At 47.8% G+C, this 13408-nt stretch overlaps 1 long non-coding RNA gene across 1 annotated transcript in view; it reads right to left on the reverse strand.

Annotated features, from left to right (window-relative positions):
* Positions 1-3547: 3547 nt before the first annotated feature.
* LOC138854019 (uncharacterized) overlaps positions 3548-13408 on the reverse strand; it is a 65223-nt gene continuing 55362 nt past the window's right edge. Inside the window, exon 3 of the long non-coding RNA XR_011393200.1 lies at positions 3548-5876. This is a non-coding gene — a long non-coding RNA (uncharacterized lncRNA). The remainder of the gene's footprint in view (positions 5877-13408) is intronic.

Here is a 13408-nt window from a genome sequence, read left to right on the forward strand (position 1 = left end):
GTATCTGAAACGCCAGGAGGGTGGTGGTGGCGATGGCGGTATTATTGAAGTATTTGCATGGTACTCAAAGCAGATATCTCAATAAAGATATATATTGTATCAGAGAGTGCTGATGCTGGTTTCCACAGCAACGCTACAACAACAATGCTCCATCCTGTTACTGGTGGACGCCTGTTCACTGCCTCGGCTAAATTCAATTAAAATTTGCCCATGCTCTTTTTTCGTAGTCTTCCTGTGTCCTCTCACTCACATACACACACACACACTCTCACTCTCACCCTGTCTCTGTCTGTCTCTGTCTGTCTGTCTGTCTGTCTGTCTCTCTCTCTCTCTCTCTCTCTCTCTCTCTCTCTCTCTCTCTCTCTCTCTCTCTCTCTCTCTCTCTCTCACTGCAAAGTCATGGAGAAGTTTCAGGAAGACTGATGGAGCAGCTAGAAAAGAATTATCGATAACCAGCACAGTTCTAGGGAGGGGAAATCCTGTGTCACAAACCTACTGGAGTTTTACGACAAGGTAACAGAAGGCAGTAGAGAGATGGGTGGGTAGACTGCATTTTCTTGGATTGTAAGAAGACTTTCGACACAGTTCCACACAAGAGATTAATGCAAAAAGCTAGAGGAGCAGGCAGGTATAACAGGAAAGGCATCGCAGTGGATCAGAAAATACCTGACAGAAAGGAAACGAGCGATGGTACGCGACGAAGCGTCATATTGGGCGACTGTGACGAGCGGGCCCCTCAAGGAAGGTTCCTTGATGTTGGTGAGGGACTCTTGATTTAGGGAATTGGATCTGTGCTCCAGTTCCCCGAATTAAGCCTGAATGCCTTCCACATCCCCCCCAGGCGCTGCAAGCCTGATCCAACAACTGGCTCCTGGAGTTGAACCGCACCAAGTACAAAGTCATGAAGATTGAGGAAGGTCAAAGGCTAGGGGGCCAAAGACTTCAAACCTCACTCAAGGAAAACAATCTTGGAGTGAGTATAATACCAAGCACATCTCATGCGCACATCAACCAGACAACTGCTTCAGAATATGGGCGCCTGGCAAACCAAAGAATAGCGTTTCGACACCTTAGCAAGGAATCGTTCAAGACTATACATCCTGTACGTAAGCTCCATATTGGGATAAGCAGCACCAGTATGGAACCCACACCTTGGCAACACGTCAAGAAATTAGAGAAAGTGCAAAGGTTTGCAACAAGACTACTCCAGGAGTTAAGGGGTATGTCCTACGAGGTGAGGTAAAGTGAAATCGACCTGACGACACTGGAGTACAAGGAGATAGGAGGAGACACGATAACGACATACAAAATACTGAGAGGAATTGACAAGGTAGATAGGGACAGAATGTTTCAGAGATGGGATAAAGCAACAAGGGGGTCACAATTAGAAGATGAAGACTCAGCTGAGTCACAGGGATGTTAGGAAGTTCTTCTTCAGCCACAGAGTTGTCAGGAAATGAAATACTCTGGAGAGTGAGGTAGTGGAGGCGGGATGCATAATTAGCTTTAAGAAAAGATACGATGAAGTTCATGAAGAAGGGTGTGGACCTAGTGGCGACCAGTGAAGAGGCGGAGCCAGGAGCTGTGACACGACCCCTACAACCACAAACAGGTAAGAAGACACACTCACGCCTCATTTGAACCACCACCTCAAGACATCAGTTAACAAATTCTCATTCATCAAGAGAGATTTTTCCCTGAGAGTAAATACCTCACACGCCCAGCAGATCCATCACACATGCACGGGAAACACCTTCCCCAGCCCCTCCCAGTCTGACAAGCAGATAACAATAGCATCAAATGGTGACAACTGAAGAATTATAAGTCTTGTAAACAAATGTAAATGGCATTGCAAATAACAGCTGCGATATGAAGAAAATAACAGAAAGAAAGACAGATAGAATAGCAATAGCAGAGATCATACTTAATGGAATAGCAAATGAAGTATTCGCAGGGAATACTATAGAGTAAAAAGAGAGGAAAAAATGGGAGGGGGAACTGATGACCCTATGGATCAAATATGTGTGGACTCACGAAATCGTAATAACACAAACAAACCACTACGGGTGGGATTAGAACTCATGGTAAGCGAGTCATAAGACTCCAGACTCACTTGCCGTGAGTTCTAACCCAACCTGTACCGTGCTTTGTTAATATGTGTGGAGTTTTGAAGAGATTATTGACCACTATAGCACAGATCTCTGGGACTACACAGTAGGATGAACATAAAGAGGATGGTAATTATTGATAACATTCCTCAGTACAGTAGAGCATTAGATGTCCAAAACACGAATATGAGAGCAAGAGCAGTAATATAAATCCAGTAAGAAGCAGCACATAGAGCAAACAAAACAAAGGCAAATTTACTGATGATGGCAAAAATTTAATTATAAAGAAACTGACTGTGAGAACTGGGAGCCAAGTGACCAACTCTGGCTGGTCACTGAATTGGTCACTGGTTCCCAACTGGGAACCAGTGACCAACTCTGTGGTAAAACGTGCAAGCACGTCACAATGGTAATCCCAGGACCACACATTAGAATCCTGCTAACTAAAGTGAACTATTTACATTGTTCATTTGAAACCCTACAGTTGTGTGGGTCATTGAGCGCAAGGAGTGGTAAAAGTCCGATCCTTTATTTGCTTAGCGCAAGACCGGTAAGTTATCGTTCAATATACACCTAATCCTTACATTCGTTCATTACAATTTTCACTACAATGACTATTGACATACCAGAGATAAGAACTAGAGATGGTCAGTGGCTACTGCTCTAATCTAGACTTAAAAACTTAGGAACATATAACAAAATTGGAGCACTGCAGCAGGCCCACTGAATCAAGCTATTCAGGGTTTCTCAAACCCAACTCTTGTACACATATATTCGTCTAACCTCCGTAAAAGCTCGTATTAGAAAACGGATTTCGTTTATCTCTTCAGCACTTAATACATAAAGGTGGAGTTTTCTTCGCTAAGATACATAAAGGTGGAGTTTTCTTCGCTAAGATACATAAAGGTGGAGTTTTTTTCGCTAAGAAACAGAGCGGTGTCCTTCAACGTGATCAACTGCTTCGAGGATGACCAAGAGCTGGCGCACTGCAGCCAGGTTTTCCATCCCATTCAGGAGCGACTCCAGAATTTTTATACTGTGGCGGCTTAGGGGCAGCTATCTGACTGGAAGGAGTACTAGGAGATTTGTTTTAAAGCTTTTAATATTATTATTACTATTTTGGAGGGGTTTGAGCAGCTCCAGCATTCCCAGGTCACCGGCAATGATTCCATCTAAAATAAAGTTGCATATAGTACCCTAGGATTCTTCTCAAACTTAAAAGTCTTATGTGAGAAATACTGAAAGTCTGAAGTCTTAGCTTTTATTTTATAAATTTCACAATGGTACAGAAATACTTCTCAAAAATACATACATACATACATATATATATATATATATATATATATATATATATATATATATATATATATATATATATATATATATATATATATATATATATATATATATACTTAATACAAACACTACTCTTGTATAAAAGAGACACTTATGCAATGTTTAGGTAACTTTATATCTGAACTGTTTCGCCAACCAGGGGTTTATTAATCCAATACAGAAACACAAAAATAGAGGAATACATATATAATGTAGATCAACTGTAGTGTAGGCGGGGAGAAGAAAATCATTAGTGACGTCACCTAACGGATGTGCCCTTACTGCATAAAATCAGTTTAACCAAACCTTTGGAGACAATAAGCTCAGTGTGTTCTGTACGAATATACTGCCAAGACAAATGACCAACTGCAGTTTGTATACAACGGCATTAATATAAATCCTCTTCCATGATGATAAGCTGCCATCACTGCACGTCATGAAGTGATGGTAGTTATTAATGTGCATAACAGCCTTCAGTAACACCGTCAGTAGGACAGCCGTTTTAACCTGCTACTGTCAGTATATCTATGAAATTATTCGAGGAACCTGGTCTGCCAGACTTCCAGCAGTGGTAAACAGAGTGGCTGCACTCTGGAAGTAGTGAGAGAATCTTACTGTTCTGCGGATAACTGAATCTAATATATGTGTTGTACAAGTAAATGATGGTGATTGTTTCTTCTCTGGGTCACCTTGCCTTCGTGAGACATAAGCAGCACACATCACGCTGGCCTAACAAAGTCCAAAATACAGTTTATTAAACGTCATCACAATCTCGTATCACGTTTAAACTACATTATATACATTCGGGGAACACAAAATGCTGAGCTGACGTTAATGACAATAGATTTTATGGGGTATGACCCAAAAAGCATACTAAAAAATCTTTCAAAAGTCGCCTCGTAATATTAAATAAAATCCGAAAACCTTAATAGAAATTCGATAGATTACCATGATTATATTCACGGGGAAGAGCGAATATAATAGTGTCAAAGAGCGCTTGGGGAGTGGAAGGTAATCAGGTTTGATTCAAAGGAAGGGTGATTGTAATTTCTTGGCTTTACTCCCTCGAAGGGACTCAACGACAGAATACCATCCACAGGGTGATGTAACAATGTGCTAGTGAGTGTATGATGTGTACGTGTTGCCATGGTGAGAGCAACGAGTAAGAAGAGTACCATTATAACAATGATACACACTACACAATGAGAGAGTACCATCATAACAATGGTGCACACTACAGAGTACCATCATAACAATGGTACACACTACACATAGAGTACCATCATAACAATGGTACACACTACACATAGAGTACCATCATAACAATGGTACACACTACACAGAGTACCATCATAACAATGGTGCACACTACAGAGTACCATCATAACAATGGTACACACTACACACAGAGTACCATCATAACAATGGTACACACTACACAGAGTAGAATCATAACAATGGTACACACTACACAGAGAGTACCATAACAATGGTACACACTACACATAGAGTACCATCATAGTAATGGTACACACTACAGGGTACCATCATAACAATGGTACACACTGCACAGAGAGTACCATCATAACAATGGTACACACTACACAGAGAGTACCATCATAACAATGGTACACACTACAGAGTACCATCATAACAATGGTACACACTACACAGAGTACCATCATAACAATGGTGCACACTAGAGTACCATCATAACAATGGTACACACTACACATAGAGTACCATCATAACAATGGTACACACTACACACAGAGTACCATCATAACAATGGTACACACTGGTGTGGAAGTATCGTCAACGAAACCAGGAAATGTTAATCTTTCGCGGGAAGGGTAAAACAGGAGTCACATATAGAACAAGCCTCTATTACACAACTTTTCGCTCAACGGGTAAACTTATTCAAGCCAGATTTTGAGCGAAGAGTCATCTATTAAACGCTTGCTCTGGTCATCTTGAGGATCCTACACGTCGGTCATGTTAACTTTCTGCCAGTTTCCCAGGAACACACACATACATACACACACACACACACACACACACACACACACACACACACACACACACACACACACACACACACACACACACACAGGCTGAGCCATTACCTCTCATACATCACTCACAATGGTTGATGTTTAAATGTATTAATCAACCTACTTACAACATAGTCACCAGTGATCAACAACCTCACAAACTGGCACCCATCATCACCAACTCGAACTGCTCCTTGGGTTTGCTCCTGGGAAGGTTATCGGAGAGTGTAGAAGGGTACTTGTAAGCGTAGAAGCCCTGTCTGTTGTAGGTGACGCTGGCCTTGTACTTTCTGCAATCGTCCTTGTGACGGTCCTCCGGTTCCTGGTCTCCAATACTGATGTTCTCCTTGGCCTTTCCCAAACTTCTCGCCAAGCACCCCTGTGGAAGCAAGTCAACCCTTCATGACCTTATTACAGGTACACAAGAGCATGTGTATGTGTGTGTGTGTGTGTGTGTGTGTGTGTGTGTGTGTGTGTGTGTGTGTGTGTGTGTGTGTGTGTGTGTGTGTGTGTGTGTGTGTGTGTACCAAAAAGCAGAAAAGAGCTATCACAAAGTGCCAAAAAAGAGAATACAAATATAAAAGTCGACACTGTCAATAAAACTCACAGTGAAGCCTCAGCGGGAAGCCTCAGAGGGAGGCCTCTGAGGGAAGCTTCATAGGAAAGCCTCTGAGAGAAGCCTCACAGAGAAGCCTCGAAGGGAAGCCTGTTAGGGAAGCCTCAGAGCGAAGCCTCTGAGGGAAGCCTCACAGTGAAGCTTCACAGTGAAGCCTCACAGTGAAGCTTCACAGTGAAGCCTCACAGTGAAGCGCCGATTTCAATAAAACAAAAATTTCTATGGAAGATCAACTGTAACTACATGTAAGGTACTCGCACGGTACACGAGACAGGAAGTACTCGCACGGTACACGAGACAGGAAGTACTCGCACGGTACACGAGACAGGAAGTACTCGCACGGTACACGAGACAGGAAGTACTCGCACGGTACACGAGACAGGAAGTACTCGCACGGTACACGAGACAGGAAGTACTCGCACGGTACACGAGACAGGAAGTACTCGCACGGTACACGAGACAGGAAGACTCGCACGGTACACGAGACAGGAAGTACTCGCACGGTACACGAGACAGGAAGTACTCGCACGGTACACGAGACAGGAAGTACTCGCACGGTACACGAGACAGGAAGTACTCGCACGGTACACGAGACAGGAAGTACTCGCACGGTACACGAGACAGGAAGTACTTGCACGGTACACGAGACAGGAAGTACTCGCACGGTACACGAGACAGGAAGTACTCGCACGGTACACGAGACAGGAAGTACTCGCACGGTACACGAGACAGGAAGTACTTGCACGGTACACGAGACAGGAAGTACTTGCACGGTACACGAGACAGGAAGTACTCGCACGGTACACGAGACAGGAAGTACTCGCACGGTACACGAGACAGGAAGTACTCGCACGGTACACGAGACAGGAAGTACTCGCACGGTACACGAGACAGGAAGTACTCGCACGGTACACGAGACAGGAAGTACTTGCACGGTACACGAGACAGGAAGTACTCGCACGGTACACGAGACAGGAAGTACTCGCACGGTACACGAGACAGGAAGTACTCGCACGGTACACGAGACAGGAAGTACTTGCACGGTACACGAGACAGGAAGTACTTGCACGGTACACGAGACAGGAAGTACTCGCACGGTACACGAGACAGGAAGTACTCGCACGGTACACGAGACAGGAAGTACTCGCACGGTACACGAGACAGGAAGTACTCGCACGGTACACGAGACAGGAAGTACTCGCACGGTACACGAGACAGGAAGTACTCGCACGGTACACGAGACAGGAAGTACTCGCACGGTACACGAGACAGGAAGTACTCGCACGGTACACGAGACAGGAAGTACTTGCACGGTACACGAGACAGGAAGTACTCGCACGGTACACGAGACAGGAAGTACTCGCACGGTACACGAGACAGGAAGTACTTGCACGGTACACGAGACAGGAAGTACTCGCACGGTACACGAGACAGGAAGTACTCGCACGGTACACGAGACAGGAAGTACTCGCACGGTACACGAGACAGGAAGTACTCGCACGGTACACGAGACAGGAAGTACTTGCACGGTACACGAGACAGGAAGTACTCGCACGGTACACGAGACAGGAAGTACTCGCACGGTACACGAGACAGGAAGTACTCGCACGGTACACGAGACAGGAAGTACTCGCACGGTACACGAGACAGGAAGTACTCGCACGGTACACGAGACAGGAAGTACTCGCACGGTACACGAGACAGGAAGTACTCGCACGGTACACGAGACAGGAAGTACTTGCACGGTACACGAGACAGGAAGTACTCGCACGGTACACGAGACAGGAAGTACTTGCACGGTACACGAGACAGGAAGTACTCGCACGGTACACGAGACAGGAAGTACTTGCACGGTACACGAGACAGGAAGTACTCGCACGGTACACGAGACAGGAAGTACTCGCACGGTACACGAGACAGGAAGTACTCGCACGGTACACGAGACAGGAAGTACTCGCACGGTACACGAGACAGGAAGTACTCGCACGGTACACGAGACAGGAAGTACTCGCACGGTACACGAGACAGGAAGTACTCGCACGGTACACGAGACAGGAAGTACTCGCACGGTACACGAGACAGGAAGTACTTGCACGGTACACGAGACAGGAAGTACTCGCACGGTACACGAGACAGGAAGTACTAGCACGGTACACGAGACAGGAAGTACACGGTACACGAGACACGAAGTACTTGCACGGTACACGAGACAGGAAGTACTCGCACGGTACACGAGACAGGAAGTACTTGCACGGTACACGAGACAGGAAGTACTCGCACGGTACACGAGACAGGAAGTACTCGCACGGTACACGAGACAGGAAGTACTCGCACGGTACACGAGACAGGAAGTACTTGCACGGTACACGAGACAGGAAGTACTCGCACGGTACACGAGACAGGAAGTACTCGCACGGTACACGAGACAGGAAGTACTCGCACGGTACACGAGACAGGAAGTACTTGCACGGTACACGAGACAGGAAGTACTCGCACGGTACACGAGACAGGAAGTACTCGCACGGTACACGAGACAGGAAGTACTTGCACGGTACACGAGACAGGAAGTACTTGCACGGTACACGAGACAGGAAGTACTCGCACGGTACACGAGACAGGAAGTACTCGCACGGTACACGAGACAGGAAGTACTCGCACGGTACACGAGACAGGAAGTACTCGCACGGTACACGAGACAGGAAGTACTTGCACGGTACACGAGACAGGAAGTACTTGCACGGTACACGAGACAGGAAGTACTCGCACGGTACACGAGACAGGAAGTACTTGCACGGTACACGAGACAGGAAGTACTCGCACGGTACACGAGACAGGAAGTACTCGCACGGTACACGAGACAGGAAGTACTTGCACGGTACACGAGACAGGAAGTACTTGCACGGTACACGAGACAGGAAGTACTTGCACGGTACACGAGACAGGAAGTACTTGCACGGTACACGAGACAGGAAGTACTTGCACGGTACACGAGACAGGAAGTACTCGCACGGTACACGAGACAGGAAGTACTTGCACGGTACACGAGACAGGAAGTACTTGCACGGTACACGAGACAGGAAGTACTCGCACGGTACACGAGACAGGAAGTACTTGCACGGTACACGAGACAGGAAGTACTTGCACGGTACACGAGACAGGAAGTACTTGCACGGTACACGAGACAGGAAGTACTCGCACGGTACACGAGACAGGAAGTACTCGCACGGTACACGAGACAGGAAGTACTCGCACGGTACACGAGACAGGAAGTACTCGCACGGTACACGAGACAGGAAGTACTTGCACGGTACACGAGACAGGAAGTACTTGCACGGTACACGAGACAGGAAGTACTTGCACGGTACACGAGACAGGAAGTACTTGCACGGTACACGAGACAGGAAGTACTCGCACGGTACACGAGACAGGAAGTACTCGCACGGTACACGAGACAGGAAGTACTCGCACGGTACACGAGACAGGAAGTACTCGCACGGTACACGAGACAGGAAGTACTTGCACGGTACACGAGACAGGAAGTACTAGCACGGTACACGAGACAGGAAGTACTAGCACGCACGGTACACGAGACAGGAAGTACTTGCACGGTACACGAGACAGGAAGTACTCGCACGGTACACGAGACAGGAAGTACTTGCACGGTACACGAGACAGGAAGTACTCGCACGGTACACGAGACAGGAAGTACTTGCACGGTACACGAGACAGGAAGTACTTGCACGGTACACGAGACAGGAAGTACTCGCACGGTACACGCACGGTACACGAGACAGGAAGTACTAGCACGGTACACGAGACAGGAAGTACTCGCACGGTACACGAGACAGGAAGTACTCGCACGGTACACGAGACAGGAAGTACTCGCACGGTACACGAGACAGGAAGTACTCGCACGGTACACGAGACAGGAAGTACTCGCACGGTACACGAGACAGGAAGTACTCGCACGGTACACGAGACAGGAAGTACTCGCACGGTACACGAGACAGGAAGTACTTGCACGGTACACGAGACAGGAAGTACTCGCACGGTACACGAGACAGGAAGTACTTACACGAGACACGGTACACGAGACAGGAAGTACTTGCACGGTACACGAGACAGGAAGTACTCGCACGGTACACGAGACAGGAAGTACTCGCACGGTACACGAGACAGGAAGTACTCGCACGGTACACGAGACAGGAAGTACTCGCACGGTACACGAGACAGGAAGTACTCGCACGGTACACGAGACAGGAAGTACTCGCACGGTACACGAGACAGGAAGTACTCGCACGGTACACGAGACAGGAAGTACTTGCACGGTACACGAGACAGGAAGTACTCGCACGGTACACGAGACAGGAAGTACTCGCACGGTACACGAGACAGGAAGTACTCGCACGGTACACGAGACAGGAAGTACTCGCACGGTACACGAGACAGGAAGTACTTGCACGGTACACGAGACAGGAAGTACTCGCACGGTACACGAGACAGGAAGTACTCGCACGGTACACGAGACAGGAAGTACTCGCACGGTACACGAGACAGGAAGTACTCGCACGGTACACGAGACAGGAAGTACTCGCACGGTACACGAGACAGGAAGTACTCGCACGGTACACGAGACAGGAAGTACTCGCACGGTACACGAGACAGGAAGTACTTGCACGGTACACGAGACAGGAAGTACTCGCACGGTACACGAGACAGGAAGTACTCGCACGGTACACGAGACAGGAAGTACTCGCACGGTACACGAGACAGGAAGTACTCGCACGGTACACGAGACAGGAAGTACTTGCACGGTACACGAGACAGGAAGTACTCGCACGGTACACGAGACAGGAAGTACTCGCACGGTACACGAGACAGGAAGTACTTGCACGGTACACGAGACAGGAAGTACTCGCACGGTACACGAGACAGGAAGTACTTGCACGGTACACGAGACAGGAAGTACTCGCACGGTACACGAGACAGGAAGTACTCGCACGGTACACGAGACAGGAAGTACTCGCACGGTACACGAGACAGGAAGTACTCGCACGGTACACGAGACAGGAAGTACTCGCACGGTACACGAGACAGGAAGTACTCGCACGGTACACGAGACAGGAAGTACTCGCACGGTACACGAGACAGGAAGTACTCGCACGGTACACGAGACAGGAAGTACTCGCACGGTACACGAGACAGGAAGTACTCGCACGGTACACGAGACAGGAAGTACTCGCACGGTACACGAGACAGGAAGTACTCGCACGGTACACGAGACAGGAAGTACTCGCACGGTACACGAGACAGGAAGTACTCGCACGGTACACGAGACAGGAAGTACTCGCACGGTACACGAGACAGGAAGTACTCGCACGGTACACGAGACAGGAAGTACTCGCACGGTACACGAGACAGGAAGTACTTGCACGGTACACGAGACAGGAAGTACTCGCACGGTACACGAGACAGGAAGTACTCGCACGGTACACGAGACAGGAAGTACTCGCACGGTACACGAGACAGGAAGTACTCGCACGGTACACGAGACAGGAAGTACTCGCACGGTACACGAGACAGGAAGTACTCGCACGGTACACGAGACAGGAAGTACTCGCACGGTACACGAGACAGGAAGTACTCGCACGGTACACGAGACAGGAAGTACTCGCACGGTACACGAGACAGGAAGTACTCGCACGGTACACGAGACAGGAAGTACTCGCACGGTACACGAGACAGGAAGTACTCGCACGGTACACGAGACAGGAAGTACTCGCACGGTACACGAGACAGGAAGTACTCGCACGGTACACGAGACAGGAAGTACTCGCACGGTACACGAGACAGGAAGTACTCGCACGGTACACGAGACAGGAAGTACTTGCACGGTACACGAGACAGGAAGTACTCGCACGGTACACGAGACAGGAAGTACTTGCACGGTACACGAGACAGGAAGTACTCGCACGGTACACGAGACAGGAAGTACTCGCACGGTACACGAGACAGGAAGTACTCGCACGGTACACGAGACAGGAAGTACTCGCACGGTACACGAGACAGGAAGTACTCGCACGGTACACGAGACAGGAAGTACTTGCACGGTACACGAGACAGGAAGTACTCGCACGGTACACGAGACAGGAAGTACTCGCACGGTACACGAGACAGGAAGTACTCGCACGGTACACGAGACAGGAAGTACTCGCACGGTACACGAGACAGGAAGTACTCGCACGGTACACGAGACAGGAAGTACTCGCACGGTACACGAGACAGGAAGTACTCGCACGGTACACGAGACAGGAAGTACTCGCACGGTACACGAGACAGGAAGTACTCGCACGGTACACGAGACAGGAAGTACTCGCACGGTACACGAGACAGGAAGTACTCGCACGGTACACGAGACAGGAAGTACTCGCACGGTACACGAGACAGGAAGTACTCGCACGGTACACGAGACAGGAAGTACTCGCACGGTACACGAGACAGGAAGTACTCGCACGGTACACGAGACAAAGTACTCACACGGTATACAGCAAAAGCCCGACAGGACCATACTAGGCAGGTCCATTAAGCCCCACAGGACCATACTAGGCAGGTCCATTAAGCCCCACAGGACCATACTAGGCAGGTCCATTAAGCCCCACAGGACCATACTAGGCAGGTCCATTAAGCCCCACAGGACCATACTAGGCAGGTCCATTAAGCCCCACAGGACCATACTAGGCAGGTCCATTAAGCCCCACAGGACCATACTAGGCAGGTCCATTAACAAGAGTAACAAACTGCAGATCAAAGATTACTTTAATAGATATTTTGAGAGGAAACATTTTTAAGCGAATATTTACAAAATATTATTAAGCCTATGCTGGGTTACTAACCCAGTAAGTTCTCTTGACCAGCAGATCAATGAACACTCTTAACAATAACAATGTTCATACATGTAATAAAGAACCAGGATAAAAACTAAACAACAACAGAAAAAGACGAAGAACTGCAAAAACGTCGATAAACACTTCTTTAATCTCTGGTTAAGAAGAACAATAACCTAGATAAAGAAGAGGAGAACAATAACCTTGATGAAGTGGAGAACAATATCTTGAATGAAGGACAGGAGAACGATAATCTGGATGAAGAAGATAATACCCTGGATGAAAAAGAGAAGTTTAAGCAAGTAAGACAGGTGTGGAAGAGATAATTATCTTTCGTTGTGAAAGTGTCTGTGGTATAAAGAGACGACCAAATATAGAGAAGAGAGGTACCTCAGAAGTATACATGATGTG

Source organism: Cherax quadricarinatus, chromosome 46, assembly GCF_038502225.1.
Source record: "Cherax quadricarinatus isolate ZL_2023a chromosome 46, ASM3850222v1, whole genome shotgun sequence".
Classification (NCBI taxonomy): domain Eukaryota; kingdom Metazoa; phylum Arthropoda; class Malacostraca; order Decapoda; family Parastacidae; genus Cherax; species Cherax quadricarinatus.